Source organism: Dermacentor albipictus, chromosome 10, assembly GCF_038994185.2.
Source record: "Dermacentor albipictus isolate Rhodes 1998 colony chromosome 10, USDA_Dalb.pri_finalv2, whole genome shotgun sequence".
NCBI lineage: Eukaryota > Metazoa > Arthropoda > Arachnida > Ixodida > Ixodidae > Dermacentor > Dermacentor albipictus.
The window spans coordinates 44,211,792-44,224,021 of NC_091830.1; the positions used below are offsets into that span (position 1 = coordinate 44,211,792).

A 12,230-nucleotide genomic window follows, 5' to 3' on the forward strand; every position below is an offset into this window, starting at 1 on the left:
AAGAAGTCTCCAACCGGTTCCAACCGATTATGATCATCGCCATGTTAAACCAACTCGCCATATGTAGGTGTACTGTCCAATGGACATGTAACAGCCAACTTCTTGGCCCGTTGTAATACGGATGAACTGTTTTATACGCGCGTATGTTTCTCATTTCTAAAGGAACACTTAAGGGAAACGCTATAAATCAATTAATGCTGGTAGCAGATTCCCAATTCTATTTCCGTTCGCTTCGCAGGAATACTTGCTGTTCTTGCCCGTGTCTATTTTATTTGCCTTCGATCGGAACGTAACTTGCATAGTGAGCCTTTGTTTGTAATCACCGTCACACTTATTGCCTTTCATGCTCGCCGTACAAGTGGGATATCATCTCCTTCGCTTTCTAAAGCCAACACGTCACGAGTCTCAACGCACCGTATCGTTGTCCTATAGTCACAGCATCAACTCTGCCATTGCCATATTCTGGTTAACCTCCCTGCCTTCTTCTTATCTCTTTCCCCTCCCTGCCATTGGAAATAAGCGGATCGTACCAAAGCGCGCGCATTTCACCGCGCTGGTTCTTCAACTTTGTGGCCGCCTCAACGACGTCCCCTTGTACAGTCGCGATCAATTTGAAGGTGATCGCGCGAGCATCGACCGGCGGGCCTTCCAAGCAGCATAGCGGCCGATTTTGGAACTGCGAAGATAAAAATTGCGCTGCCTTCTTCCCCGATTATGCTCTTCCAGGCTGCAACCATAACCCCCAAGACCAACTAGCCACATTTTTGTGTTTGTTTCCCTTTCATGGCAATGATCTGTGTGCGTCGCTTCCTCATGCATATCTTGGCTAACAATGACGCCTCAGTGCAAAAGCTCATAACGCAATCAAAATGAATTCGCAGGTTATGCAGTCAACGGTGACGGGAGTGACAGCTTTTCAGAGAACACCAAAAGAGAGAGAGGGGAGCTATCTGATGTTTCCCTCTTGACCGACGGTGATGACGTAACGTGGCGCTGCTCCTAGTTTTGGTCGCCGCTCGAGCGATCACCTTCAAATTGATCGCGACTGTACAGCGCTTAATGCCTTTCGGCCAATCTCGTCACGACGGAAGCGCCGAAGAACCAACGGTTCCAGTACGAAGTGTCCCGTCTCGAAAGTGAACATCAGAAGAGCATCACAAATGGCTGCGCACGGCGCCACCAACCACGAGGCAGGCCCGATCCAATCCGGTTCGAACTCCCGCCCATCCGAACGCGAAGCCAAAGACCACGGGACTACCTTGCAGTACGTGCGCATTTGGCAGTTTGCGAAGTGCAACGGCGCGAGACGAGTGCTTCAAGCGAAGTCCACGCTGTACAGCCGCCGCGCGAACCAAGCGGCCATGCCATGCCTGTTTCGGGTATTTAGCCGACGGGCAAACACGTCCGTTCGCCAGCCTCGTCGATCTCGGAGCGTCTGCGACGGGCAGGAGTGTTCCTCGAGTGGGTGCCACTGGTCGAGAGTGTTTGGGACCACACGAAGCGCAGCGACGCCTGGTGGGAGGTTGCCGAAGTGCAAAGAGTGGCCCCTCGGCTGTCAAAACGTGCCAACGGAGCTACACGCACGCTCGCTGCATCGGGTGGCTTCCCGCTTGCGCAACCTCCAACGCCAACAGTCTCCTGCCACGCACCCCCCCCCCCCCCCAATCCGTGCCATTCCTGCACGCACACACTCAAAATCACGCACACTTGGATTCCTTTCAGGCCACCTTCCGCTCACCACGCCAAGTTTAGCGGCTACGTCGTTCGGCGAGCTCGATTACCGGTCGTTTAGCATTTTTCATGGTGGTGAAGGTGCAACACAAAAATTCACACGGAAACTCATCTGGGAGTTCTCTAAGTACGCGTATACGCATTGTGCCACTCGCTCACCTCCATGCAGCCCGGCGTTATTTCGATGTTATGAAACTTGATCCGACCAGTATAAACGACGTTGCTGCGACGACACAGGCTGCGGAGCAAGGTGAATTGAAGACGCAAGCAAACCACTGAAGGTGGCGGCGCCAGATACGCTGACAACATTTCGATCATTACAAGCCGTTATCTCTCTTAAGCGTCTTATCCATGCGAGTCGAACCATTATCAAGCGTGATCAACAGTAACCAACTCTACTCTTGCGGCGGCTGCGTACGGCCAACACCACCTAGATAGCACAAGGCCTTTTCACTCCGATCCATGACGTCATGCTACCTGGCCCGACTGCCATAGAATTTAATGGGGATGCTCCCGAGTAGGCAACAGTGATTTTGACGTCACCACTTTCATCACGCCAGCCTTGTCAATAGAAATTTCGGGCCAGGTAGCGTGACGTCATGGATCGGAGTAAACAGGCTTTGTGCTATTTAGGTGGTGTTGGTACGGCGCGGCCACGCGGGCCCTATCTTGAAAGTGATCTGCGATGGGGACACAGTGCGCCGAGTGCTGATAGCTTCGTGTGCGCTGTGTTTGTGCCACTCAGTTCGCGTTGAAGCGCGAGGCAGTACGAAGGCCAATTCGCTCGCTGTTGCGGGTCCTACATTGAAAACGGTCGTCTTACCTGACGGATGCATAAAAAAAATCGAAACCAAAAACGTTGGTGGTGGTGAGCTTCGAAGTTACAATCCTGCGCTCAGAAGCCGAGTGTCTTGCCCACGGGGCTAAACCAGCGCCTCCTAAAATAGTAGGCCTGTGCAGGCTGCTTTATGACATCATGCTACTTGGACAGAAATTTCCATTGCCACGGATTGAGTGACGAAAGTGGTGACGTCAAAATCGGTGCGGCTTATTCTGGAACGTCCCCATTAGATTATATGGCAATCGGGCAAGGTAGCATGACGTCATGGGTCAGAAAAGCTATGAGGCTTCTCTTTCGAGGAACCCGTATGGGTTTCCTTTGTAGCAATTGCTACGAACGGGTGGATGTCGGATTTTCCCTTTATTCATTACTTCTCTCCACCTTGCGGGTTTCCGCAAATTTTACTACGTCAAACACTTGCCCTGCTTCGTGTTGTCGACAAATTCGACTTCGCCCTGTCATCTGCTAGCAGCCTGGTCAGCTGAGATGGTAGATCGGCTGCCCCGGAAAGGCGGTGGTCCCGGGTTTGAGTCCCGGAGCAGGACGAATTTTTCTTCATCTATGAGGCTTTTCTTTCGAGGAACCCGTATGAGTTTCCTTTGTAGCAATTGCTCTGAACGGGTGGATGTCTGATTTTCCCTTTATTCATTCTAGAGAAACATGAGGACATTTGCGAAAGGCTGCCAAAACAGCCTCAGATGCTTTGCATTATGTACAAGCTTCTTTGAAAAACCGCGAAACCGCCTTCTTTGTCAGCTGCCACTAAAGACGACGAACTTTCTTTTAGATATGAAATGTTTTTCTGCAAAGGCGTTTTAGCTCCCGGCCGCTTGCACCTTTCGAGCACATTAAGTCCCTCGGAAGTGCATCTGTCCATTTCAGTCTCAAGGCGATGAGCAAAACGAGAACGTTTCGACAAGTGGACTTGTCTTTTTCAAGGCCTTGAAAAAGACAAGTCCACTTGTTGAAACGTTGGCTCCCGCTTTCACCTTGTTCTTGTTTTGCTCATCGTCTTGAATTTCCATCTCCCGCCTTACCCCTGTTTTCTCTACATTTCAGTCTCAGGAACACGTGAAGCGACTTGTCTTACCATGGTGAACAAATCTGGCTAGTCGTCGTAAACTGCGCAGCAAATTTCTTGCGCTGCTTCAATATCATGGCTCACCAACTAGCGCATCCTACCTATTATATAGGGATGTCGGTCATTCCGATGCGAAATGAGCAAGCGTGTGTGAAGGCCACGTAGGTCAAGCAACAGGCGGCGCAGAAGTGCTTCTTCAGCTGATAATCTCCCACGCGGAAGACCGGAGCTGCAGGTGCAAATCCTAGAAATGAAAGCCGCCGTGTTTGCCTCGTGGCTATGGTGTTGGGTTGCTGGGCACGAGATCGCGGGATCGAATCCCTTCCATGGCTTCCGCATTTAGATGGGGAGCGAAATGCGAAAACACCCGTGTACTTAGATTTAGGTGCACGTTGAAGAACTCCTGGTGGTCCAAGTTATTCCGGAGTCCCTCCCCCCCTACGTTGTGCCTGATAATCCAATCGTGGTTTTGGCACGTAAAACCCCATGCTTATATAAAGAAATGGAGGTGATCTAGTGTTTGTAAATTTCGTCGAGTGCGTTCCATTGTATCAGTACAAGGTCAACGTGCTAGCCAGCGAAGCCTTGTACGTGCGTCGGGTCTCGGCAGCACGAGTCCTTTATTCCTCGGTCTTTCTCTATTTGGCCAGCTGTAGGATGTGGCTCACATCGCCAGTGCCGCCTCTTTGCTATTGCGGTAATTAGAGAATTATAGCTCAGCGATCCAGCGGGTACAGCGGGTCCAGCGGGCCCAGCGTTGACGCCACTGCGCATGTTGTACCACACATGCGCACTAGCGTTTACGCTGGCCCGCTGGGCCCGCTCAGCAATAAGCCTCTATTGTTTCGCTCTTCGAGTGAAAGTTTAACAAAAGACTGGGCGCATTTATGGACTGGTATTTCTGAACGTGCAACAAACACCGCCACTGCTCCTGCAAACACACGTCATTCTGAACAGTCTCAAACGGGCGCCCATTTCGTGGCTTCCTTGAAGCCGATAAGCGAGCTTGCTTATAACGTCAGCGATCATCTGCAGCGTTCGAACGTATATGGCATGCACAGTTACACATAAACGTATATACATTCACATCCAGCGGCTGTGTGCGCCAGGTTAAGACGCGTGAGCCAGACCGGTGTGGTCCAGGAGTGCAAATGTCGTTCACATCGCAATCCAGTGTCGTAATCGTCGAGGAAAGAAATATGACGACTGGGGGGTACGAGCTCAGTTGCAAGTGCATTGCCAAAGGAAAGCCACAGCTGCCTCGAAGTAGAAGGTGAGAAAGAACTCGGGGAGTGGCAATAACAACAGTGTCACGGTGATCGAAGCCTGGGCTATCCTACTAGCTCAATTGAAAGGAATTGAAGAAGAGAAGAACACATGATGCGACGCACGGGAGTTAAAGATGTGGGACCAAAATGAGCGCAGAGAGAACCGGCAACCACCGCAGCGCGGATTATGCAAATGCCGGAAAAATGAAAAAGAAAGCACGGGCAGGAGGAGTTGCAAAACTCGCCGAGCGTCAAGCGGGGAAAAGATCTTAGCCCACATACGGCTTACGCGGGCCCCGTGTTGTTCCGCTTAGTCCCGGGACTGTAAGACCCTTCGCCTTGCTACAGTAACAAATCCTTCTCCGCAAGGAGAGAGCCGCAGTCTCACAGTTTGGCACGCCGCGAGAGGCTCCTTGCGCCGCTTTCTTTTTCGCGGGCCATTCTTCTAGAATCGCGCAACCGCCGCGGAGAGGAAGGGATTATGCAGGGCCACGAGGCGAGGCTCGTCTCACAGCGAACCCCGCCGGGCTCTGTCAGAAACGTCAGCGTATGCATCCAGATGCCGACGCTCTCTTGCAGTTTATTCCTCATTTTTTTTTTGTGCTATACTTTTGTCTCCCGCTTTCTCTGCAGCGCGCACAGCGTTTACTCGAGCGCGCTGGAAAAATCTCGTTGCGCGGATCGAGCGCGCCACTTTCTCGAGACGCGCGTGCATTCTTTTGCGCGCGTTTTGCCGCATGACCGCGCTAAGCCTTGCCAATACGTCAATATCAATTTGAGACCGAAGCTGCAGCCTGGCTGGCAGGTTTGGACGCCACCTCTTTTATTGTTGTTTCTCTTTTTTATGCGAAGCATATTACTAGAGCTCAACCCAGCTCCTCAGGCGCGGCGGTGTCGCCTTCAATACCACGTGACACCGTGACGTCACGACGGAGGAGAAACGGGGCTCCAACTCGCGCCGTCGCTCGCGGCGGTATATAAGCAGCTGCGCTTGCCTCTGCTAGACACTCACGAGGTGAGATGCCTCCTGGAGACAGAGCTGCTCGTTGGAATGAGAAGCGAAGGTTGTGGCGTGCTACAGAGACTGATTTTCTAGGTGGCTTTGGCTCAACTCTTGCAAGATGGGCTGGGTGGGAATCGAACCAGGGTCTCCGAAGTGTGAGACGGAGACGCTACCACTGAGCCACGAGTACGATGCTTCAAAGCAGTACAAAAGCACCTCTAGTGAATGCGGTGTTGCCTTAGAAACGAGCTGTTTATAAGGCTCAGGCGTGCGTCGCTTGCTCAGGCGCGCATTTCGTTGCCGCGCCGAACGCTGCGTTGCTCGACGCTCACCGCGTCCAATGCGGGGCGCGTAGTCGCTGCGCCGTAGCCCATTGTCTTACACCCCTTGGCGGGTCGACGGGAACGCTGTCGCGTTCCACTCTTGAAGGCGAAGCAGAGTAACGCATGAGTTGTTTCTTCGTCTAGCCGAACCAAATATAGCCAAGCAACAGCAGTTCACCAGGCTAAACAGTGGTTCAACAACTAAAATAAAGGCTAGTATGCTTCGCATCCTGGGCTTAACCTTAGCTAAGCCACAGCCATTTTTTTTTTCGCTATGGGGACAGGTTTTCGTGTGGCCCCGGGCAGCTATTCCGCAGAATGCACGCGCATCGACGTTCGAGAGCAGTTTTGAGGCACGTGACCTGTAACGTAACCGCGACCTGAAGTTTACTGCCCACCCTGAGATGGCCACCAGTCGCTGTTTTTTTTTGCGCTTTATGGCCAATGTATCCTTTGCGCCAGAAAATACTGATCATCATCGTCGTCATACCTGTATTATCAGCCTCAGTCTACTCCAATAGAGAGAGTTAATTTTTTTGCAGTTACGTATCTACTGCAGTCTCTTCCCTGATGCAAATTGAGAGATACTAACTTTGATACGGAGCTGAAGATGCTAGCTTGGTCTTGGTGATGGATGTGAAGTGATGTGTTGAGAAGTAAAAGTGATCACATATGCCCAATAGAACGTACTCGCGTAGGCCTCAAGACATAACCCACTTGAGAGCTTTAGTCTGTCCGCACAACGTTACCGTGTGTAGTATTAGCTGATACCTATAAGCCGTTCCCGCTTGCCGGGAGGATGGATGGATGGATGGATGTTATGAGCGACCCCTCTGGAACGGGGTGGTGGGTTGCGCCACCAAGCTCTTGCTATTATACTGCCTCATGTCCTACCTAGGTTAAACAATGAAAAAAGAAGAAAAACTACTATGAACTCCCACAACCAAATTTTCTCATCCCCAGTTGCGAACTGTGCTTTTGTACGTCTCCGTGCTTTGGCAGCAGATTGAGCAATGACATCTTGTGACGCTTTCTTAAACCACAACGTGTATTCGAGATCACATAAAGTCAACAGGCGACGAAGCCAAGGAAAGCACAGGAAAAATTACCTGGCATTGAAAGTGACACGGAAAGTAAACCGGACGAAGGGGCAATTTGCCGCCGATGGGAGCCGAACCCACGACCTCCACATTGCGCGTGCGTTGCACTAACCATTGTGCTACGGCTATGGAGATGAATCCGGCCACTGTGACCTTGGCTATTGATGCGTACAAGATCTAGCTCTTCGGAGTGTTAACCAGCCAGCGCCACGGACAGCCATGGCGGGCCGATGCGAAACCATGCTGGTTTTGTCCGACGGCGTCACGTGACGCGGGAATTTGAGAGAGCAGGTCACGTGGATAAAAAGCCTTCGCGTGGTACGAGCCCCTCGCTTTCCCTTCTTCTGTCGTTCATTCGTAGCGACAGTCTCGAATCTGGCAGCCTCGGCGCAATATGTAGCGTACGAGGGCTTATTAGCAATGTGCCTGCTATCCCAAATTCACGTGTCACGTGACCGCGCTACGCTTTCCTTGGCTTCATTGCCCGCTGGCTTTACATGGTTGCGATTAAGAAAAAATCCACCCCTTCCGTTTCCCTTCTCCTCGTTCAGATATATATATACATATATATATACATATATATATATATATATATATATATATATATATATATATATATATATATATATATATATATATATATATATATATATATATATATATATATATATATATATATATATATATATATACGATTTTAAAGAGAAAATGCACGCCATTGTAGAGCGCATGTTTCAACACCGATCAGTGCTCCGTCCGCCGTCACTGTACAACAATATTCAATTACCACGCTTCCCGAGGGTCGCTCGGACTTTGCAAATGCCGGCAATTGTTGTGCAAGTAAATCGTCCGGCCAACTACCGTCACCTACACAGCTACCTGTCGGAAATGCGCGAGAAGTTTACGAACTCGTAGCTCGCGGCCAGGTCGCACACCACCTCGATCGTGCTGTTCTCCTGTAAAGAGCAAAACGGGTGAGTCGAAAAAACAAACAAACCAACGAAAGCAAATACAGACGACCGTTGTCCTCCTTCGCCCGCATTATTTCGCCGACGCTCTTCGCCTTTCTTTTCTTCCTTCGTTCTCTTTTTTTTTTTCGTTTCTTCCCGTCCAATGTGGTCCTCGGAAGGCCAAGCGGCGAGACGAGACGCGCATAATGTTTAAGGCAGAACGCACGAGCGACGGGAAGGACGCGTCACACGCACTTCGACGTCCGACGTGCGTGCCTCCGTGACAGGTCCCGGAGACGTAGCCGCTTGTCCGGGGCTGACCCCCGTATGCAGAAATGCAACTTAAGTTGAAGCCCATGCTTGACTTGATTTGAGTGACGCCTATCGGGAACGCGCCGAAGAAAGCACAGTGAGCGTCTCTGGGCACGTTAAATCCTGGCGTCATCTAAATCAAGTCAAGCATGGGCTTCGACTTAAGTTGCATTTCTGCCGCACTGGCGCGGCTCTCCCCCTTCAGCCCAAGGGTGGCGCGGCAAGCCTGCGTCGAGATCGGCTTTTCGTCCTGCGAGCCAAGTCGAGAGAAAGACCGCAGCCCGGCACTGCAAAGAAGAAAAAGGAAAAGAAAGAAGAAAGTGTGAGGACACTCTCAAAGAGGACCCGCCGTGGTTGCTCAGTGGCTATGGTGTTGGGCTGCTGAGCACGAGGTCGCGGGATCGAATCCCGGCCACGGCGGCCGCATTTCGATGGGGGCGAAATGCGAAAACACCCGTGTGCTTAGATTTAGGTGCACGTTAAAGAACCCCAGGTGGTAAAAACTTCCGGAGTCCTCCACTACGGCGTGCCTCATAATCAGAAAGTGGTTTTGGCACGTAAAACCCCAAATATTATTATTATTATTATTACTCTCAAAGAGGCTGAGAAACCGCATAAGAAAAAGAACTGAAAAGAAAAGCCAGAGAGAATTATAATAAGAAAGTGAACTGAAATAGTGAAACAAGGTCTTCCTTTTTTTGAGTCACCTCGCTCGGCTTCGCGTGGCGTTAGCGCACTTGTCTCACTCGGTTCGGAGGTGATTTGGCGCGCATTCTCCGCATTATTTTTGTTGCTATATTTTTTTTGTTCCGGTTTATTTACCAATCCTTTATGCTCTTCTTCCCCGCACCAAGGACAAGAGAGGCGGCGAGCAGTTGGCCGCGCAGTTTAGGAAACCGTGTCCGTGGCCTCTTCCGCGATCGTGCCCAGCCGAGGAGTTTCTTGCAGGTTCCCTCAGGGGCTGTCGTTCTGTTTGCTACGCTTTCTGCCGCATTGTAAATAAATAAATGAAAAGAACGGCAGAGGATTCGACTCTTGTCTTTCTTTTTCTCTTTCTCTCTCTCTCTCTCTCTTTACGTGGTTACGTATGTGCATGCTTCTGGTTCGTTCTCTTTTTCAGACTCGAGGGACAAGTCGCGTCGGACTCCTCCGCCGGCCCTGATTGTCGTGACGAGGGAATCAATGGCGGAGTCGCTCAAGCCGTGACTTCGGCTTTGGTAAGCGACTACGCCCCACATGGACGAGCTCTCTTCCTGAGGAAAAAAAAAAGTGAAACTGGGGGGTCGTGTATTGATGCTAATTGTCCAGGGGCGTGCCGCAGGCTGACCACTCGCCTTTGCTTTCTTTCTTCTTGTAATTTTTTTTTTCTCGGAGCGGATCTCTAAACGCAGGCATGCTTGGTACTCGCGCACGCACGAATATGCCTGCGTTCATTCTCTTTCCCTCTTTTCTTTCTTCATTTTTTTTCATTTACATTGTTGTTGGCGTGGATCCACCAATATGAATCGTACGCGCGTTAGCAAATGCGATAGCTCCATTCAAAAGAAGAGAAAGACGATTGATTTTAGCATCCCAGCTATACAATGTATTTCTTACTAGGTTGTATATTTCTCTTTTCAGCAGTGTAACATGTTGCTTCGTGTTTTTTTTTGTGTGTGTATGCATACTAAGTGTTTTTGTTACCGTAATTATGCATAATGAGTGTTTCTTTCTTTGACGTTCCACATCAACTGCCATGCTATATGCCTTGTAATGGAGGCCCGTATCTCCATCACGTGAACAGAGTTTCACTTTTTGTTCGGGCCTTCTCCATTTTTGTTTGTATCTCAAAAAAAATTGAATAAAATTGAATTGAATTGAACAACAACATCCCAGCTGCATCGTAGCGGTGACAGACGCAGCCTACTAGACGTATTTCAAACGCATTTATATCGCCTAAGACGTTTTATAGCGGTACCGTGGTAAAGCATCAAGTTAAGCTGCATTAGTGAATTAGGCTTCAGCAACAAAGGATGGTACGCTCTAGGCACGTGAAGAGGCTTCATAACCATAAGAGACGCAAGAAGGAAATGCACGTTCGATGTGTTCTTCGCTTTAGTTCACTTTGCACATTCAGGCAAACAGTCTCTGTTCTATTGTTGGTTTGTCGCCGCCATTGGAAAAAGAAGTGTGGGGACCAAGGTACCTTCACTGTTAAACGAATAACACTTTTATTGCTCGGTCTCGTTTCACAATATTTTTCTATTGTGACGAACCAATACATAAATGGAACTGTATGGAAGCGCTATACACATACTTTTTTCTCATCGGCGGATCGCATATAAATCGATACATCTATTGGCACTCGCCGTTTAATTAATCGACTTCCATGTTGCCTTACGCAACGGCTACTGTTCTCTGCAACACTTTCTCAAGAGCTCATCTGGTAATGGAGCTCTCCGATGACAGCGAAGGCTGATGATCCAGTCCCAGCACGTTCGGGGACAGCTTGCGCACCCAAGCCGCGGATTATTTGACCTCGTCCCCACACCCTGAAGCCACGATGGGACTGACGTGCACTTGTCCCGACGTGCTGAGACACGCTCGGATATTTCCCGACCGTCTCGGGGCCCCCCTAGACTCCGGCGACCGAACAAGTTCGAACAACGCGTTTCGGAGAATAGACTCGAAGTTACCCCCCGCCCCCCTTGGTGCGACTCCACTGAAGGCACCTTTCGAGGTGTCTTTTTGCGAGGGCGCTTTGAGTAACGAATGCCAGTGTTGTTGATCCCTATTTCGCGGGAGATGGGCAATTCGGCGTCACTTCGTCGAACCGCTAGGTGCGGGCGAATTAAGAGATAACGGGATGGCCTTGAAGACCCCGGGGGGTATTCCCGGAGTTTTAAAGGGGCACCTGACCGTAAAATAATTTCACCTGCATAATATTAAATCGTGCGCAAACGTCACAAAGAAAGCAACTGTGGCCGTTAGAGGATGCATGATACGCCAGGAATGACGTACAAACAACGGTGGGTGGTGACGTCGCCTTTCGGTTCTAACGCGGTTCCTCTAGGAGTTACACTTCCAATTTTCAAAGGCAAATTTTTTTTTATCTCTACAATCGGCGCCGTGTGTACTCTGTGTCTGCCTTTCGCCCTACACACTTGCGATGTCTGTATGTCACGACAGAGACGTAGCCCAGGCTGGAACGTTTCTCTGCTCCTCCCATGTAGTATTCATTGCACTAAACAATATTTAATTCTCTGAGCTGAATGTCATTGCTTCAGTGAAGGTCAAGATGAACCAACGAGCTCTCTTTTTTTATCTTAATTTGTGTACTGTGGACGACTCACTGGAAACGCACTACGACGCTTTCCCCGAGCATTCTCAAACGTAGACCACACGTACTACATCTCGCTAAGGTCGCGTTTAGAGTGACTCACTTTTTACCGGGAGGCGGGGGGGGGCGGCCTCTTAACAAATCCTTTTTCCTTTCCCCCCGCGTACGCTCCGCGGTAATCCTCGCGTGTCCGTCGCACGCAGTGGCACCTGCGGCGGCAAAGAAAACGCGTCGTCCACCACCCCTCCCCGGCACGCCCACCGAAAGAGCTGCGACGCCGCCACGTACAGGCAACATTCGGC

At 50.3% G+C, this 12,230-nt stretch overlaps 1 long non-coding RNA gene across 1 annotated transcript in view; it reads right to left on the minus strand.

Moving 5' to 3' along the window:
- Positions 1–1,973, minus strand: part of LOC139050917 (uncharacterized) — a 56,852-nt gene extending 54,879 nt beyond the window's left edge. The window contains exon 1 of the long non-coding RNA XR_011509143.1: positions 1,891–1,973. This is a non-coding gene — a long non-coding RNA (uncharacterized lncRNA). The remainder of the gene's footprint in view (positions 1–1,890) is intronic.
- Positions 1,974–12,230: the final 10,257 nt, after the last annotated feature.